This window comes from Prionailurus bengalensis, chromosome B3, assembly GCF_016509475.1.
Source record: "Prionailurus bengalensis isolate Pbe53 chromosome B3, Fcat_Pben_1.1_paternal_pri, whole genome shotgun sequence".
Lineage (NCBI taxonomy): Eukaryota > Metazoa > Chordata > Mammalia > Carnivora > Felidae > Prionailurus > Prionailurus bengalensis.
This window is the reverse complement of record NC_057355.1, coordinates 145,170,449-145,190,864: the sequence shown is the minus strand read 5'-3', so window position 1 is coordinate 145,190,864 and position 20,416 is coordinate 145,170,449. Positions and strand designations below refer to the sequence as shown.

At 44.0% G+C, this 20,416-nt stretch overlaps 1 protein-coding gene across 1 annotated transcript in view; it reads right to left on the bottom strand.

Moving 5' to 3' along the window:
- RCOR1 (REST corepressor 1) overlaps positions 1-20,416 on the bottom strand; it is a 122,115-nt gene that overhangs the window by 68,188 nt on the left and 33,511 nt on the right. The gene's annotated exons all lie outside the window — the stretch shown is intronic.

Sequence of the window (20,416 nt, the reverse complement as noted above, 5' to 3'; positions counted from 1 at the left end):
GCATTTTAAAACAGTAGCAAAGGTCCGAGTACATACGAGGAGCTTAAAATAATCGATCCACTCGCGGTCTGTGAGTTCGAGCCCCGCGTCAGGCTCTGGGCTGATGGCTCAGAGCCTGGAGCCTGTTTCCGATTCTGTGTCTCCCTCTCTCTCTGCCCCTCCCCCGTTCATGCTCTGTCTCTCTCTGTCCCAAAAATAAATAAACGTTGAAAAAAAAATTTTAATAATCGATCCAGACATGAAAACTAAATTTAATCACAAGGATGTTTTTAAGAGTCTAGTTACAACGCTTTCATCTAAAGCGGACCTAGCCATTCCTACTTACTCCAGCCAACTCAGGGTAAAGATCTCCAGGGTAAGCTTCTCAAAAGGTCTACTGATAGAACTCAGGTGACAGCCACAAGAAGTCAGATGTGTGCAGCTTTCTAAATAATTAGGGAACCCATGTTTTCACAAGTATGCTCACTCACATCAACCATATCTATCCACTCCAGTCTCCCCCATTAACGGCAATACTCAAATTTACCATCGAATTATTCTAACCAACCACGTCAATTTATTGTGCAAAAACGATAGTTCCATCAACTGCTAGCAAGTTAGGAGTTAACTAACTATATCTATCTATCTATGAGAAAGAGAGAGAGAGGAGGGCCTGGGTGGCTTAGCCGACTTTGGCTCAGGTCATGATCTCGCAGTTTGTGAGTTCAAGCCCCCGGTCAGGCTCTGTGCTGACAGCTCGGAGCCTGGAGCCTGCTTCGGATTCTGTGTCTCCCTCTCTCTCTGCCCCTCCCCCAGTCATTCTCTCTCCCTGTCTCTGTCTCTCTCTAAAATAAACATTAAAAAAAAAAATAACACCAAAGAACAGACTATTTAAGAACTACATTTAAAAGAGAAAAAACAGGGGCGCCTAGGTGGCTCAGTCAGTTAAGTGTCTGACTTCAGCTTAGGTCATGATCTCACGGTTCGTGGGTTCGAGCCCCGTGTCGGGCTCTGTGCTGACAGCTCAGAGCCTGGAGCCTGCTTCAGATTCTGGGTCTCCCCCTCTCTCTACCCCTCCCCCGCTCACACTCTGGGTCTGTCTCTCAATAATAAATAAACGTTAAATTAAAAAAGAGAGAGAGAGAGGGAGAAACAAGCGGGGGAGAGTGCCAGAAGGGAGGAGAGAGAGAGAGACAATCCTAAGCAGGCTCCACACTCAGTGCAGAGCCCAATACAAGGCTCGATCCCATGACCATGGGATCATGACCCAAGCTGAAATCAAGAGTTGGATGATTCACCTCAAGAGCTGGACAATTCACTGACTGAGCCACCCAGGAGCCCCAGGAATTATCTTCAAAAAATAAAAACAAGCACATTCTCATTAAGATATCTGGGTGTCTCCAGGGCGCATGGGTGGCTCAGTTGGTTAAGCGTCTGACTTCAGCTCAGGTCATGATCTCACGGTTCATAGGTTCTGTGCTGACAGCTCAGAGCCTGGAGCCTGCTTAGGATTCTGTGTCTCCCTCTCTCTCTGCCCCTCCCCTACTCACGATCTCTCTCTCTCAAAAATTAATACACATTAAAATTTTTTTTAAAAAGATATCTGGAAATCTCCAAGCTGAGCATGGAGACAGCTTAAGATTCTCTCTCTCTCCTCCCCTCCCTCCCTCCCTCTGCCCCTCGTCTGTGTGCACACACTCTCTCAAAAAGAAAAGAAAAGAAAAGAAAAGAAAAGAAAAGAAAAGAAAAGAAAAGAAAAGAAAAGAAAAGAAAAGATCTGGATTCTATTATGAGTCCAAGTGTCAATGCCTCATACAGCAATTACTATTGAGAAGATAACTAAACTATTCAGTGCAAGGGCAAACCATCGAACATTCGATGACTAGGACTGACAACTCTGAAATGAGTCCCACACTGTTGAAACATCTCAGGAAAGCTGTTCCTAACTTGGCTGTAAGGAACCCACAACTCCAATGAGGACAAATGGAGTCCAGTCACCTCCAGGACTATTTCTTCCTATACAACAGCTACAGAATAACCAATCACTTGCAAAAATATAGAAATATCAAAAAGTACCCAGGACTCAGTTTCCCCATCTGTAAAATTAGAGACGTAGACGTGTACTCTAGAGTTCATGTGATAGACAAATGAAAGGGCATAATCCTGTCCACCATGTTTTGAAGTCTGACCTCCCTTTCCCACTATCCAAAGAAATGCTGTTTTGTTTTAAGTGTGTGTGGTAAGGTTTGTAAAATTTGTGGGTTTTTTACCCACTTCCCCCTGAAACTTAATACACTGACTGAATAATAGACTAATCTTAGTCATTAAACATTGCTGATTACTGTGATTGTTCCAACTCTCTCTTCTTTCTTTCTTCACTGTCTTCATATACAACTAGGCTACCCAGGGATACCTGGGTGGCTCAGTTGGTTAAGTGTCCAACTCTTGGTTTCAGCTCAGGTCATGATTTCACAGTTTATGACATTGAGCCCCACGTCGGGCTCCGCACTAACAACACAGAGCCTGCTTGGGATTTCCCCCACTCACGCACTCTCTCCCTCTCTCTCAAAATAAATACATAAACTTTAAAAAAAAAAAAAGGAGAAACCACACAAATGTCTATCAACCGATGAGCAGACAAATAAGGTAAATATGGTATACCCATACAACAGAACTATCCACCAATAAAGAGGAATGAAGGACTGAAATATGCTGTAACACGGATGAACCTAAAAAGTTCTACGTAAAACAAAGCCAGTAACAAAGGATCACCTGTGATATGATCCTGTTATCTGTAATGTGAATAAGCAAATCCAGACACAGAAAACAGACCGGCAGTTGCCTATGGCTGGGTGTTGGGAAAAAAGGGGAGTGACTACTAGGAGGTTTGGAGTCTCTTTCTGGATGAAAACATTCTAAAAGAGATAGAATAATGGATGCACAACTCTGTAAATATATTGAAATCACTTAATTGTACACTTCAAATGGGCATATATGATTTATATTTCAATAAAGCTGTTTTAAAAAAAAAAAAACCCTCGGGGCACCTGGCTGGCTCAGTCAGTACAGCATTTGGCTCTTAAACTCAGGCTTGTGAGTTCGAGCCCCACATTAGGTACTGAGATTACTTAAAGATAAAAGCTTTGGGGTACCTGGCTGGCTCAGTCTCAGAGTGTGTGACTCCTGATCTCACCGTCATGAGTTTGAGCCCATGATGGCCAAAGAGCCTACTTTAAAACAAACAAACAAACAAAAGAACAAAAACCAAACGAAAAACCCCAGAGAACAAAAATAAAGTATCATGTCTGCACTTATTCTCAAGGAGTCCCCAAAAAGGTAGTACATATAGAGAGGGGGAGGGTTAAGACCTTACCCCTCTTTAGGGGGGAAAAAAAAATAGACTTACTTGTCTAAAAAATGTCTTTGTCTCCACACTTCACATACACAGTCTGGCAGAATCCTAGACTGGAAGAAACACTCCTTGCATCTGAAGGCACTGTTCCACTGTCACCTGCATTACGGTGTCATGGTGATTCACATTCCATCGTCATAACCTGATTTGTTCCCTCTGGAAGATTTTGGGATCCACTCTATTCTCACTGTTCTGAAACCTCATGGTGATGTACCGGTTTATATTTTCTTTTATTCCCTGTCCTGGGCACTCAGTGTATCTGTTCAATCCAGAGATTTATGACCTTCGGTCGGAGAAAATGTTTAAATGTTAATTTAATCACTGTTCCTTCTCCATTTTCTTTTTCACTTCTCTCTGGAACACCTAGTAATTCAGAGGTTGGATCTCGTGAACCCATCCATTAACTCTGATATCCTCTTTTCTGTTTTGTTTTGTATTCATCATTAATTATTAACATTATGCCATAATAGCTTTAATTATCTCTCTCTTGTGCCTGCCCTCTCTATATATACACACAACCATTTGAAAAATGCAGACGTCGTAACACTGAACTCCTTCAGTATGTATCTCCCAGGAATAAGGACATTCGGCTACATAAACACAGTGCCATTATCATACTTGGGAAAAACTGATATTAATCATCACTTAAAACACAGTCCATATTCACGTTTCCACACTTCCTCCTCCCACTTTAAATGATATTTGTCAATCAAGGCTCCAATCAAGGCCCTGGCATTGTCCAGTCTCCTTTTCATCTGTCTTTGCCTACTACTTTCTAGATTTCCTCAGTTTCCTGTTGAAAAATCTCCCTACTATTTAATTTTCCAAGAGTTTCTTCTTGTCTTCTGAATGGTTGCTTATTTTACCCCATCCTATTTTTGTATCATGAATGTAACACCCTCTTTCAGTTCGTTAAGCCTCTTGCTTTGAATTTTTTTAAATTACTTTCCAAGTATTTTTTAAATGTTTTAATTTATTTATTTTTGAGACAGAAGCAGAGAGAGAGAGAGAGACACAGAGCATGATGGGAGGAGGGGCAGAGAGAGGGAGACACAGAATCTGAAGCAGGCTCCAGGCTCTGAGCCATAAGCACAGAGCCTGACGTGGGGTTCGAACTCACGAGCCGCAAGATCACGGCCTAAGCCGAAGAGGGATTATTAACCGAGTGAGCCACCCAGGCACCCCAAGTCTATTGTAAGGAAAGCTTGAACTTTCCTTCTGCAACTTGCATTTCCTGTTTCTTTAGTTTCTTTTTATCTATTTGTGTTAGATTGCTGGAGGCTTCCTTCATGTGTATGATGATCCCTGAAAGAAGGAAGTACTAACCAAAAAGTAGGCTTTACGTTCCTGTGCACAGATGGAGCTTATTAAGTAGCAAGACTTGCCCACGGTGTGATCACACGGGGATCTAACTGTTTCACTAAGGGCCATGGTAGATTGTGTTCTCTACAGTTGACCTCATTATGCCCATCTCATATGATCTTCTTACAGTGCAGCCAACCGAACCACTTACTTTCAAGAGGTGAGGTCCAAGTTCTCTTCCCCTCGAACCTGGGCAAATTTGTGACTGCAGCAGAAATGACATGATACGACTTCCAAGACTAAGTCAAGGAGATGAAACATTCTGCCTGCCTGGTTCCCGTGAGACACGTATCACGGGACAGTCCAGGTAAGCAAGCAGAGTGCCCTGAAGCGGCGGCACAAACGACTCCCCACACAGAAACCTCCTGCAGAGGCCCTGACACCACGTGGAGAGAGAGGAGCCCAGCCACCCCCCCCCCTACACCTGCGCTGTGCCCACCGCTCCCGCGGCTCACCACCTGACTGACTGCAACCGCAGAAATGACCTGGGCCAGAACCACCGAGTCCAGCCACCCCCAACCTCTCGCCCCAGAGAAACCATGCACTTATTCTAAGTCAGTTACTTGGGGGGGTGGGGGGGGGTGGTCATTTTCAGGCAGCAAGAATAGGGAGACAGATTTTGGCACCTGGAAGTGAGATGTTGCTATTACAAAAACCTAAAGCACATGGTACTACTACCGGCTTCCTGGTGGCAAGGACAAACTGGAAGGCCTTGAGGAGGTAGTTAGAGAAGGCCTCAATGAGGAGACTAGCAGTAAAGGTTTGGTGAAAAGGAAGAAAAATATGACCGTACATGGAGAAGAGGAGACCCTTGTTAATGGAGTGGTGGAAAACAGGAAGTGCGCCCCACAAACTCGGTGATCCACTTGAGATTTCCAGGGAAAATACTGTGGGTGCCGCCCAGCTTCTTCACACCGCCTAAGACAAAGTGAGAGGAGAGAAGGAGGGGCTGGGGAACAAATTGTTAAAAATAAAGGCGTCAGGATTTGCTGGGATCAAAAATACGACCATTTCTTATCCCCAGCCTTCCTGAAGGCAAAACAATTCTCAAAAGAAGAAATGGCTATAGGTTGAAAGATCAAATCCAGTTTATGCTGGAAAAAGTTTTTTAAAGCAATCCCCATCAAACTAACACCAGCATTCTTCACAGAGCTAAAACAAACAATCCTAAAATTTGTATGGAACCAGAAAAGACGCCGAATAGCCCAAGCAATCCTGAAAAAGAACACCAAAGCTGGAAACATCACGATCCTGACTTCAAGACGTACTACAAAGCTGTAATCATCAAGACAATATGGTACTGGCACAAAAACAGACACTCAGATCTATGGAACAGAATAGAGAACCCAGAAATGGACCCACAAACGTACGGCCAACTAATCTTTGACAAAGCAAGAAAGAATAGCCAATGGAATAAAGACAGTCTCTTCAGCAAATGGTGCTGAGAAAACTGGACAGCAACATGTGGAAAAATGAAACCTGGACCACTTTCTTACACCATACCCAAAAATAAACTCAAAATGGATGAAAGACCTAAACGTAAGACAGGAAGCCACCAAAATCCTAGAGAAGAAAGCAGGCAAAAACCCCTTTGACCTCAGCCACAGCAACTTCTTACTCGACACGTCTCCGGAGGCAAGGGAAACAAAAGCAAAAACGAACTACTGGGACCTCATCAAAATAAAAAGCTTCTGCACAGCAAAGGAAACAATCAGCAAAACTAAAAGGCAACAAACAGAATGGGAGAAGATATTTGCAAATGACGCATCAGATAAAGGGTTAGTATCCAAAATCTATAAAGAACTTATCAAACTCAACACCCAAAAAACAAATAATCCAGTGAAGAAATGGGCAGAAGACATGAATAGACACTTCTCCAAAGAAGACATCCAGATGGCCAACCAGCACGTGAAACACTGCTCAACATCACTCATCATCAGGGAAATACCAATCCAAATCACAAGGAGATACCACCTCACACCTGTCAGGATGGCTAACATGAACAGCTCAGGCAACAACAGATGTTGGCGAGGATGCAGAGAAAGAGGATCTCTTTTGCACCGCTGGTGGGAATGCAAACACCAGTTGCATTCAGCATGCAGTTGCATGCAGCCACTCTGGAAAACAGTACTGAGGTTCCTCAAAAAATTAAAAATAGAACTACCCTATGACCCAGCAATGGCACTACTAGGTATTTATCCAAGGGATACAGGTGTGCTGTTTCAAAGGGGCACATGCACCCCCATGTTTATAGCAGCCCTATCGACAATAGTCAAAGTACGGAAAGAGCCCACATGTCCATCAATGGATGAATGGATAAAGAAGATGTGGGATATACATACAGTGGAGTATTACTTGGCAATCAGAAAGAATGAAATCTTGCCATTTGCAACTACGTGGATGGAACTAGAGGGTATTAAGCTAAGTGAAATTAGTCAGAGAAAGACAAATATCATAGGACTTCATTCATATGAGGAATTTAAGATACAAAACAGATGAACATAAGGGAAGGGAGCAAAAACAATATACAAACAGGGAGGGGGACAAAACATAAGAAACTCTTAGATACAGAGAACAAACTGAGGATTGCTGGAGGGGTCGTGGGTGGGGGGATGGGCTAAATGGGTAAGGAGCATTAAGGAAGACGCTTGTTGGGATGAGCACTGGGTGTTACACATAGGGGTTGGATTACTGGAATCTACTCCTGAAATCATTATTGCGCTATAAGCTAACTAACTTGGATGTAAGTTAAAGAATTAAAAAATAAAAAATAAAAAAAGAGAGGAAAACTTTTCTAAAACCTCAAAAAGATGCAAGAAGGTTTCAACTCATATTTCAAACAGACCAGGGGGCTGCCTCCACACCCAACGTGGGATCAAACTCACGACCCCGTGATCAACTGACAGATGCTCCACCAACTGAGCCAGCCAGGCACCCCTACAATCTGACTTGGATTCAACTTCTATCAAGAGATGGAATCTACATTACCCTCCCCACCTTGAAATGTGAAAAAAGATGTGTGTCCAGTCCATTCTGCTTCAGCTACCATGTGACAATGATCTGAAAAGAAACCCAAGCCAGAACTGTCCAGCTGAACCTTTCCTAAATCCTGACCACCAGAAACTGTGACAACTAATAAAATGTTGTTTTATTTTTTTTTAATTTTTTTTAACGTTTTATTTATTTTTGAGACAGGGAGAGGCAGAGCATGAACAGGGGAGGGTCAAAGAGAGGGAGACACAGAGTCTGAAACAGGCTCCAGGCTCTGAGCTGTCAGCACAAAGCCCGACGTGGACCCCGAACTCACGGACCGCGAGATCATGACCTGAGCTGAAGTCGGCCGCTTAACCGACTGAGCCACCCAGGCGCCCCTAAAATGTTGTTTTAAAGCAACAGTAATGGCAACATTAACTTGAATACAGGGTGACAACTGGCAAGACTTGACATTTATATCTGGACCACTTTCCTTCCAAAGAATCTTCTAACCTGCTGCCTCTAGGGTATAAGCTAGGCTGTGAAAACTGGCTTCTCACCATTGGACACGCAAGCTTTCACTTAAATCTGTGCACCTCCCCACACTCCCACCTCCGGTCTCATCCATCCTTCCCTCTTCAAATGTAGTGCCCCTCTACTCCAAACTCTGCCAAGAATAAATCTGTCCTCTGCTGGGACAGGAGAGGGGCAGGTGCCGGGCTCTGGGAGTGAAGCCCGAATCCGAGGATTTAAGAACTTCCCACAGACGTTCAGTCCGCCCTCTGGTTCATCCCATCCACGCACCCACGCCATCCGCGCCCAGTTCACCCCACTCGCGTCGGTTCAGTCCATCCGCGTCGGTTCACCCCCTCCATGCCATCGGCGCGGGTTCACGCCATCCATGCCGGTTCACCCCATCCGCGTGGGCCCCGGGCCTTGGGAGACGCCTGGCGCTTGTAGTTTGCAGGTTTCCCCGAGCTTCTGCAGCAGCTAGTCTGCTTACTGCTCACCGGTATCACCACCTCTCCTTCTGGGCCCGGCTTCCCCACTTCTGCCAAGGTACATACTCTGCATTGACCTAGTTTTTCAGTTTCCAAACATTAGTGACCTCTCCAGACAGCTCCACTGTTTATAGAACCCCATTACACTCAGAGCATCAAAGCTCAATCTAGTTGCCTCCCTCCCTCTCCACCAGCCCGGTGCGTTTTGTTCACATCCTCTCAAATCCGTCCCATTTCTACTGCTTAGCTGAGCCTTCACTCTCAAGCTTATAATACTATAAACTGTTTCAAATGGCCTTCCTGACTCCACTCTCCCCTACTCCAATCCTTGCTATGAGGTCTCAGAATACTTCCCCCCCCCCCATACCATGCATGCTAGCACATACTAAGTGCCCAGCAAGTTTAACTATTAGTATTACCATTAAATCATCAGCCCAAGACTTTCTTTTTTACATTTTTTTAATGTTTATTTTTGAGAGAGAGAGAAAGAGAGAGAGAGAACCGGGGGAGGGGCAGAGAGAAAGGGAGCCACAGAATCCGAAGCAGGGTCCAGGCTCTGAGCTGTCAGCACAGAACTCCACGTGGGACTCAAACCCACAGACGGTGAGCTCATGACCTGAGGTGAAGTCGGACACTTAACCGACTGAGCCACCCAGGTGTCCCAGCCCAAGACTTTTATAAAGATGCCTCTAAAGATCTTCTCCAGTAAACATCAGAGTTTCTAAGACTGTTATGTCTGGTTGTCTCACAGCACACTCACAAAGGAGTCCAAGGAAGTGAAGAACTTATCACACAAAGATGCATAAATGTGGCTTTTATAATCCTCAGGATCAACCCTGTGAGATCATTAAGCCCACTTAACAAATGAAGAAAATAATTCCACAATTATCTATGGAACTGAACGGTCCCTGGCTTTCCTCTTGCTAAATAATCTCAGTAATCCTATCCAGCTCTAAACTTTTGTTTTCTTCTATTCAAAGGTAAGAAGGTAGAGGCACTACATACAACTAATACCAAACACAGATTTTCAAGGTCACAGACACTCATTAATACTGACTTTTAACAAAAGAATTTGTTCCTTCGATTTGATCCCTTCAATTCCTACTTATTCCTTCACTGAGATCAAGAAACTGAAAAGACACGGCACCAAGATATAGTTGGAGCAGGACTGGAGGGAAAGGAGTAAGAACCAAACAGACCCGCAAGGAACAGAGTCACAATGCTCTCAATCCCTGTGCGCATCACCCTTAACTCCAAACGCTGGACCTTCTCAGATCAGGAGGGGTTCTCTCAAATGTTCCCAGCATGAAATCCAAAAATGTAAGGTTGCCTTAATAAATATGAAGATTCAATGCTGCTCCAATACTCAATGTGACTTGTCTACAAAGAGAAGTTTGAGTCACAGCTAAACAAGTTCACAGCTAAGAAATGAAGACACAACCATCCCTCTTGTAAAACTGGCCTTCATATTACACTTGACACACTACCAACCCCCATCATGACTATGCTGCACACAGGGAATAAAGCAGAAATAAAGTATGGAGCCTCCTTTCTTGAGAGCATACAATCTAGTGAGCAAGAAATATTAAATCCTGTGCAAGTTATTTAACTTCTCTAAGCCTCAGTTTCCTTATCAGTGAAATTGAGTTACTTGAGTTTTGTTTTTTTTTAATGACAGATGGTAACTAGATTATGGGAGAATTAAGTGAGTTTAACTGAGTTACAATGGACTGCTTCCTAAGACTGTCCTGTAATACACCTATCACAGTGGCTGGCCCACAGAAATGCATAAATATTACCTGTTACTATTGTTTTTAATGTTTACTTACTTTTGACAGAGAATGTGAGCACATGAGTGGGGGAGGGGTAGAGAGAGAGAATCCCAAGCAGGCTGGGTGCTGTCGGTGCAGAGCCCAACACGGGGTTCAATCTCAGGACTGTGAGATCCTGACATGAGCCGAAATCAAGAGTTGGACGCTGAACCAACTGAGCCATCCAGACGTCCCTGTTATCTATTATTACAAAATAACTACTCAAATAATTCTTTAAATTATAATGACACAAGGAGTTAATAAGCGTGGCAGCCTCTGGGGAACTGTATGCCTTGGAAGATGTAGGCAAAAGACCAATTGTGTTTTACTGTGTATCTCTTTGAAATTTAGCTGTTTTATACCAATGACACACAACCTATGAAATTTTTTAAATTAAAATGTCAACCAAAATAAGAGTCCAGTATCTCAATCTCCATGAGACTTCCACGATTAGACCCCCAAGTCTTTCGGGGTCAGAAGGACCACCTACAATATGTTGTCATTCTGGGATTTTATGTACACTCTTAGGGGGAATCAGGTGTTCACATGCAGTCCACACACACCTGAAGACTGACCTTTTAAGCTTAAGAGGCCACACTTACAGAACGCAGTGAGTTATTTCAACGAACTCTCTTCCATTTCAAATATTGAATTAATTAAAAACACAACCGGTCCTTTCTACTAAAAGGGTTTATACAGTTTCACAGTTGTAATTCCAAACTGCCCTGTTTGGTTACCTTCCCCCACAGAAGGTAAAACATGCAAACACCTTTTAATGAGAAAATTTTAATACGTTCCAGGCTAGATCTGCTTAGCAACAAGTTAAAAACTCATGTCATCCTACTTGTGTTCCCATGGATACAGTCATGAACACTACGGTGGCAGCTGTACAAATCAAGGAAAGAATCCCAGGAGAACTGTATTTAAAACACGGACAAAAAACAATACTATGAAGGTAGGAATAACGCTGAGTACCTTTCCCATTAAAACCCACCTCTCCAGGGACGCATGGCTGGCTCAGTCGGGGGCACATGCGACTCTCGATCTTGGGGTCATGAGTTCAGTAGAGATTTTAAAACAAACAAACAAACAAACAAACAAACAAACACCTCTCCATTCCCTACAGGTTCCAAACAGCCTTCCACTACAATCTCCCTCTTTGGGGCGCCCAGGTGGCTCAGTCGGTTGAGTGTCCGACTTCGGCTCAGGGAGTGATCTCATGGTTTATGAGTTGGCGCCCCACATGGGGCTTGCTGGTGTCAGCTCAAAGCCTGCTTTGGATCCTCTGCCCCTTCTCTCTGCCCCCTCCCCCTCTTGCACTCTCTCTCTCAAACATAAAAATGAAAATGTTAAAAAAAAAAAAAAGAATCTCCCTCCTTAAGCCTGCCCTTACCCAGTGTTCCCGAACACAACTGTAAATAAGGCTTCAGCAACGGCGTCTGCATCAGTTGATAATGACTTTGGGCTATTTGTGTACTATTTCCAGGACTGGTACATAGCTCTTTCTGATGTAGCAGATTTATCACACTGGCTTGAACACAAGGTAGAAACCAATTCTACATTTTAAACTTGTGATCTGGGGAAAGTTAAACATTTTCAATGGTTTTCTAAACCAACATTTTTTTAAGTACTGACGTTTGCAGTAAAAGAAGTACATAATCCAAATTGTGGAGAAGACAGTTATTTTCTATTATAACTAATATAGGGGCACCTGGGTGGCTCAGTCGGTTAAGCATCTGACTTTGGCTCAGGTCATGATCTTACAGTCCATGGGTTCGAACCCCACATCAGGCTCTGTGCTGACAGCTCAGAGCCTGGAGCCTGCTTCGGATTCTATGTCTCCCTCTCTCTCTGTCCCTTTCTCAGCTTGCATGCTCTCTCAAAAAAATAAACATTAAAAAAATGATAAAAAAAGAAATTACTTTAAAAAAAAGGCAAGCATTCTCAGAATACATAGTTGTAACAGGTGACTAAGTGTATCTCAAACTAATAAGAAAACTATAAAAACCCTATTCAATGGGAAAAAGACATAAAGACAATTCACAAAACAGTACACAGAAAACGTTTCACCTGTCTAGAAACTGGAAAAATACTTATGAAACAAGGCAATCTTCTGCTTATTAAACTTACCTATTTGTTTACTGCAAGCTAGAGCATATAGCAATGCAGAGTGCAATGTATTGCCAGTACACATTAGTATATGTCTTCTGGAAAGCAATCTGGCAATATCTAAAATCTTCAAAATGTTCACACATTTTGACCCAGTAATTTCACTCTGGGGAATCTTCAGAAATAATCCAAGATATAGGGAACTGCTATAAATATGTGAAGATTCATCTCAAATAGCTTGGAAAAGGAAAACAAAAACTTTTTTGTAATGATCTGGTAAAGAGGACTTTTTATTCAAAGTATAGTTGACACGCAGTGTCATTAGTTTCAGATGTACGACACGGTGACTCCACAGCTACACTCTGTATGTTATGCTGTGCTCACTACAAACACAGCTACCATTTGTCCCCACACGGCACTCTTCGAATACCACGATATTCCCCATGCCGTACCTTTCTTCCTCATTACTTATCCATTCCCTAACTGGAAGCCTGTATCTCCCACTCCTCCCTTCACCTATTTTGACCACATCCCTAAGAAAAGTAAATTTTGGGGGTGACTGGGTGGCTCAGTCAGTTAAGCGTCCAACTCTTGATTTTGACGCGGGTCCCAATCCCCCAGTTTGTGAGATCGAGCCCCACTGCACACTCTGCAACTGACGGCACAGAGCCGGCCTGAGATCCTCTTTCCCTCTCCCTCTGCCTCTCCCCCTACACGGGCACATGCTAACTTTTTAAAAATTTTTTTTTTTTAATTTTTTTTGAGAAAGACAGAATATGAGCAGGGGAGTGGGAGGGAGGTGGACAGAGGATCCAAAGCAGGTTCTGCACCGACAGCACAGAGCCTGATGTGGGGCTCAAACTCATGAATGAGATCGTGACCTGAGATGAAGTCAGATGCTCAACTGACTGAGCCACCCAGGCATCCCAAAATAAATAAACTAAAAAAAAAAAAAAAAAAAAAAATCAGTGAACTGCCTTCCTGGGATGCCTGGGTGACTCAATCAGTTAAGCAGCTGACTTTGGCTCAGGTCACGATCTCACGGTTCATGGGTTCAAGCCCTGCATCAGGCTCTGTGCTGACAGCTCAGAGCCTGGAGCCTGCTTCAGATTCTGTGTCTCCCTCTCTCTCTGTCCCTCCTCTGCTCGCACTCTGTCTCTCTCTCTCTCACAAATATTTTTTAAAAATAATAAATAAATAAATTGCCGTCCAAAACCTAAAACAAGGAAAGAGAAAAGAAAAGAAAAGAAAAGACAAGACAAGAAAAGACAAGACAAGACAAGACAAGAAAAGAAAAAAGAAAATTTTGAACCCAAATAGTGACAACAATAAGAAGCTGGTCTGTCTGGTAATATTCTATTCCATAGGTTATTATCCAATTATTAAAACGTTTTGAAGACCATGCACACAGAAAACTTGATAACAATACTAATAGTGAATTTACTTCTTGTAAGGTCCTACTCTAAGCACTTTATGTATATTAATTCATTCAACAATAGTACTGGAAAATATTAATGGCATAAAGTGGGGGCTCCTGAGGCTGGCTATTTGAGTCAGAAAGCAATGAGAATTTTATGAAAGCGATGGATCCTGATATTTTCACACACACACACACACACACACACACACACACACACACACACACAACATTTTGCACACAACTTCCAAGGGTTCACAGGTCCCAGGGTAAAAAAATCCATCCAGTGTGTTCAGTGTTTACAACAATGTAAGAAATAGGCATATGAGACAATCTAGCCAGATGTAACAGTTTTTCCAGGGAGGCTGGATCTATGTATTTCGTGGAGGTTAAAATACAGAGAGGGTAGTCAGGAAGGACCTGGGAAGAACCTTGGTATAAATCACCAGCCTGGGGTGAGGGGATGGACCACAAGAACGCTGGCGGCACACAAACCTGAGACCAAACGCAAGCTCTGACAGCTACGAGCTTCATCACACACAGCCCTGGGCAAAGTCACTCTTCCTTCGTTCCCTCATGTAGAAAAGGTATGGTCTTCACAAGACAGCTAAAAAGGAGTACACATAAAAGGTGCTCTATAAATGATAATCCTTTCCCTATTTAGTAGTTTTTTTGTAAACATCACCTGTGCCAAAGCCATCTTAAAAGTAGACATTTTCCCTAAACCTCAATGTGTATGAACCTGTCAAACAACTGCAAAGCAAAGTTGACTCGTCCTCCTGAGTTACCAACCTACCTTCCTCCCCCTACCCTGCAAGCAGACACACAGCGACATCCGAGGTTAGGTCTCCCTATTACAAATGTCACCAGTGTGACGGCTGGTGCATCACTGAAAAATGTGATATAAAATATGCTGTGGGGGAAAGACATCATAAATACAGAGAATATTTACTTGGTATATATCACCCAGAATCAGTGGGAACCCCCTGCTCCTAGATGACAGAAAGCACCAAGCTTCATCTGACGATAGTCACATTACTGACTTCTTTAGCCAGGAAGAGATCTCACAACTACTCAAATCTGCAGCAACTTGGTTTGGAGAGGTCTGCTTTGTGTCTTATATACTGTAGTCAGGATTAGTAATGAGACTGTTACACTGCATTCAGGTCAAGAATTTTCACTCACCCCTTCCCCCTCCCTCGACCAACCAGGGCAAAACACAAACTGCATCAGGTAAACACTCCCTAGGAATGACCTCCTTTCCACCATCGCCACCCCCCCCCCCCCACGAACAACTTCAGGAAAGACAAAATGGACCCTCATACTACATTCCTGAAGCACGATCACATGTGTGTACACAGACACGTAAACATGACACATTCTGGAGGCATCTCACATCAAAATGAGATCTTGAACGCATGCCTCACAAATCTATCATCTATTGTACAGAAAAGAGGGATTTTGAACTTTAGAATAATTTTTTACAGTCAGCCTTTAAGACTTAACATTCTAGGGGCATTTAGGTGGCTCAGTCGGTTAAGCATCTGATTGACTCTTGATCTTGGCTCAGGTCTTGATCTCAGGGTTGTGAGTTCAAGCCCCGTGCGAGGCATGGAGCCTACTTAAAAGAAAAAAAAAAAAAAAAGACAACGTTCTTCTGAGAACAAATTCCATTTTGGACTGCGAACTAACTTTTCTTCACAGTATAGAGTAAAGCAACTTTAGTGCATAAAGTTTTCTGGATCCCCACGTGGCCCCAGATCACATCCAAACTCTGAAGGCCTTTTATCACGGCTCTCCAATAATCATTTGGGTAACAACTTTCTGTAAGATTAGAGAATTTTAGAGCTGGAAGAGACCTCTGAGATCATCTGATTAACTGCAGAATGGAGCTATATCTTAGGAGAGGATTCCAAGTTCTATAGGGTGAAAATGACACATGGCCAAAATTAATCTTGAAAAATATCTCCGGAAAGCCACCCACTAGAGACCAACAAACAAAATCTTCTCAGTAAGTTCAAAGCCAGTTTCCCCCCCTCTACTGTTAGACCAAGTAATTCATTCTATAGTCACTGAGCACCCAAAACAAAGTTGGTGGGTTGTGTTCAGAAGTCATGTTCAACTTGGGGCGCCTGGGTGCTGTCAGTTAAGCATCCGACTTCGGCTTGGGGTCATGATCCTGCGGTTCCTGAGTTCAAGCCCTGAGTCCCGCTCTGTGCAGACAGCTCAGAGCCTGAAGCCTGCTTCAATTTCTGTGACTCATTTTCTCTCTCTGTCCCTCCCAATTGTGCACGCCGTCTCTCTCAAAAATAAACAAACGTTAAAAAAAATTTTTTTTTAAAGAAGTCATGTTCAACTTAACACATCAACAGCAGGGGCACCTGGGTGGTTCAGTCAGTTAAGCATGATTACGGCTCAGGTCACGATCTCACAGTCATGAGATTGAGCCCCCACGTCAGGCTCTGCACTGACAGGAGGGAGCCCACTTGAGATTCTCTCTCCTCTATCTCTGTCCCTCCCTGGCTCATGTACATGCACTCCCCCTCTCTCAAAATACATAAATAAACGTTTTTAAAAAGTAAAAATAGGGGCGCCTGGGTGGCTCGGTTCGCTGGGCGTCCGACTTTGGCTCAGGTCATGATCTCACAGTTCGTGGGTTCGAGCCCCATGTCGGAACGTCGGACTTGCTGCTGTCAGCACAGCACCTGCTTCAGATCCTCTGTCCCCCTCTCTCTGTCCCTTTCTCTCTGTCTCTCTCTCAAAAATAAACATTAAAATAAATAAACAAACAAATAAATAAGATAAAGCCAAACATGAGAAGCATACCGAACACGGTCCTATTTTTACGCTAGGAGAATCACATGGAAAGATTCAGGGTAATACCTATCTCTTGCCTCCTCCAGGGCACAAGCAGGGCTATGATGACCATATGTCCAGATTAGTCCTGGACAATCCCAGTTTACACCTGTCAACCTGGCACAATTTTTAATAGGCTCTTGTTCACTCTCAAGAGTAGTCTGGGCCAGTCTACTCCCAGTAAACCTACCCCCACACCCTGCACAGTCAACTCTCACAACGAATCTGAGCTGGTCCGTGACTCATGTTAAGCGAGGAGGTGTGGCAGAAATGATAATGTGCCAGTTCCGGGCCTACACTTCCAGAGGACTAGCAGTTGCTGCTTCCTCCTTCTTGAAATGCTTGCTTTGGGAGCCCCGAGCCACTACGTGAGAAGGCTGACTATCCGACTCGAGACCTCTCCCACTGGAAAACTGTCAGGCCCTGAGACCATACGGAGACCAAAGAGGCCCAGGTGGCCCAGCATCTCAGTGAGGCCAGCAGACGACACCAAGCCCACCGAGCAATCAAATGATACCGTCCACGTAAGCCCAGCAGAACAACTATTCAACGAAGCAAGAATCACGAAATAATAGTTATTTCGAACCGCGAAATAGGAGTGGTTTCTTAACACTTTCCTGTGAAGGAGAGGGGATTCCTGTAATTTCTCATGGAATACTCCAGAGGTGGATGGGACTGATTAATAATAACTTGAGCCAGAAAGGGCAAGATCCTTCACGATGGCAGTCACCACTACCCTTCTAATCTTACAGAGGCAGTATTGTACCTCAGATCCAGAAACCTAGAATGAGGACTAAGCCTCAGAAGATCTGGGAAGGATAACGTCGAGAAAAGCTTGAGGTGCTTTAGTTATTTTTTTGCACTGATCTTAGAAAGGATTCCTAACTTTGAAAAATTTTTTTTAATTTAATGTTTATTTATTTTTGTTTTTTATTTATTTATTTATTTTTTAATGTTTATTTATTCTTGACAGAGAGAGAGAGACAGAGCATGAGCAGGGCAGGGGCAGAAAGAGAGGGAGACACAGAATCAGAAGCAGGCTCCAGGCTCTGAGCTGTCAGCACAGAGCCCCATGCGGGGCTCGAACTCACAGACCACGAGATCATGACCTGAGCTGAAGTCGGACGCTCAACCGACTGAGCCACCCAGGCGCCCCAACATTTATTTATTTTTGGGAGAGACGGACAGAGCATGAGTGGGGGAGGGGCTGAGAGAGAGGGAGACACAGAATCCAAAGCAGGTTCCAGGCTCCCAGCTGTCAGCACAGAGTCCGACACGGGGCTCAAACCCATGAACCACGAGATCATGACCTGAGCCGAAGTCAGGAGCTTAACCAACTGAACCAGCCAGGTGCCCTAAGGATTCCTAACTTTGAATGGGTGCTTTGTGCTGAGATTCGCCAAGCAGACACTTTGAATATTTAACACTATCATGGCGAAAGGGGTTAAATAGTCTGCCCAACATTCCTAAGTTCCTGTGTGACACAAAATATCTAAGGAGGAAGAGGCATCTAATGCAGCAACACTCAAGAACACAGGACTAGATCAAGTTGGATTCTCCCACATCCGAGCTGAGACCTCAGGCAAGTTGTTCAAGCTTTCTAAATCTGCCTCAGTGTCTGCACAATGGGGATGATACCACTGTGCAGTAGGGCTGTTCTGAGAATTAAGTAAGAGGTTATTTGTAAAGCTCTCCGGCACGGAGCTGGTTCACACACACACACACACACACACACACACACACAACTAGAAGGAAGAGAGTCGAGAAGCCTGGCACGGTGCCTTCAGAATTACGTCAGCTCATCCACAGTTAGGCTATAAAAGGCGTATCTATAAAAGATCTATGCAAAGGCGTCTGTGAGCCAATAAAGGTGCTCACTGCTGGGAGCTCAGGCTAAAAACCTCTATTTTGTAAACTTACTGGAAAGAGGTTCTGTCCGTGTTTTTTAAAAAAACAGGAAGTTGTTACCGAGAGACACACCTGTACCAGGCGCTCTTCTAGAAGCTGGGCCCCCACCTCACAGAGCTGACCTTCTGGGTGGAGGAGTCAGACAAGAAAGAAGATAAATAGGGTAGTATGTTAGACAATGCAAGAGGGAATGAGAAAACCATGAAGCAAGGAAGGAGGACAGGAAGCACCAGGGAAACAGCCGAAATGTTCAGATGGACTGGCCAGGAAAAGCCTCAGTGAGAGTGTGAGTTCGGTGCGGAGGGAAAGAAAGAAGAACATAAGCCGTATGGATGAAGGGTAAGCGGAGGGGTAGAGAAGCAAGGAAAAAGCACTGGAGGCAGAAGAAAAGTGAGTGCAGAGACCCTACGGGCAGGAACACACCGGGCAACAGTCAAGAAAGAGAAGGGAGGCAGCGTGACTAGAGTGGAGAACAGAAAGGAGTAGTCGGGAGCTGAGGTCAGGGGCGATGGGGACTGGAACTCCTACAGATTAAACTGGCATCTTGTTCTAGATGTCTTGGGGGAGAGAGGGTTTTTTGATGGTTAACTTTACGTGTCAACTCAACCAGGCCACAGGGTCCCAGATGTCGGTCAAACATTATTCTGGATGTGTCTGTGAGAGTATTTCTGGGTGAGATTAACATCTGAATCGGTAAACTGAGTAAAGCAGACTGCCCTCCCTAATGTGGGCGGTGCCCATCCAAACCGTGGGCCTGAATTTAATGAAAAGGCTAAGAGGGAACCTCTCCAGCCTGACGGCTTGAGCTGGGACACGGGATGGGATCTCCTGGTTCTCTCTCAGGCCTTTGTACTCAGACTACAACTTAGACCATCTCTCCTAGCTTGCTGACTGGCAGGTCTAAGAACTTCTCGGCCTCCACAGTCATGTGAGCCAACTCCTTATAACAAATGTCTTTTAATATATATATCCTACTAGTTCTGTTTCTCTGGAGAGCCCTAAACTAATCAGGTTTCAAACAGGAGTGAGGTACCTGGGACTCTTGGGGTAAACGGGGAAGACTGACAATTAGCTCTTGCAACATGGAGGTCACCAGTGACATTATGAGCAATTCTGGAAGAGCAGTGGGGACAAAAACCTGAAAGAAACGTGTTCGAGAAGAGAACAGAAGAAAAGAATGGAAAACAGAGTATAGACAATTATCAAGAAAAACCTTTTTACACAAGTGAGATCTAACAGGCTGCTTATATGCTGTTGAGAATGACAGCCTGCAGAAGTTCACGTGCAACTGCTTCAATGTTTTCCCAGTTAAATAAAGGAAAAAGGGGGAAGGAAAAATGGAACATTTTAAATGAGACATTTGAATACTCTACAGAAGAGTAACTAGATAGGAAAACAATATAACCTGTAATGGGCCTACGAGATTTTGGTGGTCATGATTTTAAAATGAGATTAGTCAGTATGGTCTCTCTAACCATATTCAGCTGAATTCACACGGATTCAAGCAAAAGAAGAATCAGAAGCTGCATTAAACAGGCCTTCCGAGACGCACTTCAGGCACCCTCCCCCCCACACACTCGGACTCGCC